This window comes from Lactuca virosa, chromosome 9, assembly GCF_052849685.1.
Source record: "Lactuca virosa cultivar CGN04683 chromosome 9, Lactuca_virosa_CGN04683_v6, whole genome shotgun sequence".
Lineage (NCBI taxonomy): Eukaryota > Viridiplantae > Streptophyta > Magnoliopsida > Asterales > Asteraceae > Lactuca > Lactuca virosa.
The window spans coordinates 281131927-281135258 of NC_136434.1; positions in this window are offsets into that span (position 1 = coordinate 281131927).

Here is a 3332-nt window from a genome sequence, read left to right on the forward strand (position 1 = left end):
AGGAGATGGGAGATTGAGATTGAGATCCAGAGGAGGGAGGAGATATAGGCTCCTGTGCAGGCATAACATCCAAAAAACGGTTCAAGCCTGCTATTTCATGACCTGGAGGTTAGAGGGGCCGCACAAGTGGCAAGTGCGAGAAGGCGCGTGAGGGCATTTGTCGCTCAACTTCTAGGTGCCACAAATGTGGAAATGCGGAGCATTTTGCGAGGGATTTTCGTCAGTAGGCCCCAGTACCGAGCACCGAGACTTGTTACCATTGTGATCAGGTGGGCCACGTGACGGCCCAATGTCCTTTGCTTGTTGCCAAGTCGGTGCAAGCACCAGACCCAACTACTTTGAGGATTACAAATGGACATGAGGGGAGAGATGACGCCCCAAAGGCCAGGGGTCATTCCTTTCAGCTCACGGCAGAGGAGGCCAAGGCGACGCCTGATGTTGCTACTGGTATGTTTTCATTTATTATTCTGTCAAGTTATTTTATTGTATGCTTATGATTGTATTTCTGCTAGGTACTTTCTTAGTGAACTCCTTGCCTGCACTTGTTCTTTTTTACTCTGGTGCGAGTCTGTCCTTTGTGTCTCAGTCCTTTAGTAGGAGTTGTGATATGTCTCTTGGAGAGTTGGAGTGCCCGTTGTGAGTTTCCATCACCAACGAGCACGAGGTTTCTACATTAAGTGTTTTTCGAGATTGAATTTTGGAGATATTTGGGGTGTCTTACCAGATCGATTTGATTCCTATCCATATGGGGGATGTATGCATGATAGTAGGGATGGTTTGGTTGAGAAAATTTGGTACCCTGATAGACTGTGAGGGACAGCGGGTGGTGGTTCGAACCCCAAGTGGGGGAGAACTGACTATTTATGGAGATGGTACTAGAGTTGGATCAACCTTTTGTTCTGCTGCCAGGGCTCGACAGTATCTACAACATGGGTGTTTGGGTTATCTTGTGTATATGGTTGACACTCAGGTGGAGAAGGGGGCTTCATTTTTGGATGTGCCTATAGTCAAAGAGTTTCCAGATGTATTTCCGGAGGAATTACCCAACGTGCCTCCCACGACGCAAGTGGAGTTTAGGATCAACCTGATCCCTGGTGCAGTGTCGATTGCTAAGTCTTCGTACCAATTAGCACCATCATAGATGCAAGAGTTGTCCTGTCAGCTTCAGTAGCTGTTGGCTAAGCAGTTTATCAGACGAGCAGTTCACCTTGGGGAGCGTCGATTTTGTTTGCAAGGAAAATGGATGGTTCACACCGGAAGTGCACTGATTATTGGGAGCTGAACAAATTGATGGTGAAGAACCTTTACCTACTTCTGCGGATTGATGACCTCTTCGATCAGCTGCAGGGTGCATCTTGGTTCTCCAAGATTGATTTGAGGTCATGGTATCATCAGATGAGAGTCAGAGAGGAGGACGTGGAGAAGACAGTGTTCTGAACTCATTACGGTCATTACGAGTTCGTGGTGATGCCATTTGGGCTCACCAATTCACCAACGACGTTTATGGATTTGATGAATCGGGTATGCAGGCCGATGCTAGATCGATCGGTCATTGTTTTTATCGATGATATCATGGTCTATTCCAAGACCAAGGAGCGGCATGAGGAGCAACTTCAAGAGCTGCTGGGAGTTTTGAGGAGGGAGAGGCTTTATGCCAAGTTCTCGAAGTGTGAGTTTTGGTTAAGGGAGGTCCATATCTTGGGATGCCTCATTAACCAGAATGGGATTCTAGTTGAGACGGCCAAGATTAAGGCAGTTATGTAGTGGGAGGTCCCGAAGTCTCCTTCAGAGATCAGGAGTTTTTTGGGTTTAGCAGGGTACTATAAGAGGTTTATTCAAGATTTATCCAAGGTTGTTGTATCTCTCAATCGTTTGACAAGGAAGGGTGTGGATTTTCATAGAGGACCTAAGTAGCAGGCTGCGTTCGAGACACTGAGAAATAAATTATGTGAGGCCCCGGTGTTGACCCTCCCGGAGGGTGTGGAGGATTTTGTTGTTTTTATCACCAGGTTGGGGGAAATACTCATGCAGCAAGGGAGAGTTATTACATATGCTTCTAGGCAGCTGAAGCCGCATGAGGTTCGGTATCCGATGCATGATCTGGAGTTGGGGCGGCAGTGTTTTCCCTTAATATTTGGCAGCACTATCTATACGAGGTTCGGTATACCATCTACATGGATGACATGAGTCTGAGATATATTTGGATCAGCCGAATATGAATAATAGACAACGTAGATGGCTTGACGTGGTCAAGGATTATGACTGTGAGATTCTTTATCACCTGGGGAAAGCGAATGTGGTCACTGATGTATTGAGCCGCAAGTCGGCTAGTACTTCTGTTGGGGGCTTATGTATGAGAATTTCTATCGATTCACCGCTTCCGAATTTGACCAGGGAGGCTCGGGATGGGGGAGTCAAGAAGGAAAATTGGAAAAATGAGAGAATCAGGGGTAAGATTGATAGGTTTTCTATTGATAGCCGCAGATTGTTGACTAAGTGCGGTCGGGTTTGGGTTCCATATTTTAGTGGGGTCAGGCAGACCATGTGTCACACCTCAAAACCGGAACGGCGGAATCGTTCGGGGGTGGAGGACGTCATGTTCAGTATCACAACAATGCATAGTAGTAAACAAGCAACAACATCATCCATTGCATTAATAATATAATTTAATACAAGTGTGTTCTGTGAAGTGTAATAAACACCAAAAATATAAATCAAAATAAAAGATGAGTCTTGAACGAGCTCCATCTTCTCAAAACCTGGCATCAGTACCTGTCTACTGGTGACCTGAGAATACAAGTTATTTTGAAAGAGTTGATCAGCTTTAAAGCTGGTGAGATCATAAGTATTTTAGTGTTATTGTTTGTAAGAAAGTGTTTGTAAGTATGCGATGTGTAAGTTTGTAAAAGTTCATGAATGTTTGTAAAATGTTTGAATCTCCTAGAAAACCCTATGTTTTTCTACTAAAAGTAGCCTTCTACCAAGGCATCAAGTGTTTATATGCTTGTCTCTTGTAAGAGTATGTATTTTCCCAAATCTGACTATCATTAACCAAAAATATAGTTTTTACATTACTGTTCGTTGTGTGAATATCACAAAGTGAATGCAATGGGAAATAAAATAGTATTGTAGTGTTGTATTAAGTAACTACTGCTGTACTAACTACCTTAAACCAATTGTTATTTAAAGTACCATGTGATCGGCCTGTACCATACTACCGACTAGAAACACGACGATGTAAGACTTCGGAAGGAATGACGTTTGGCACCCGTAGACTTGCAAGTCCCACTGTAGCTAGCATCAAGGTGTAGGATAGTCAATCCAGTATAGAT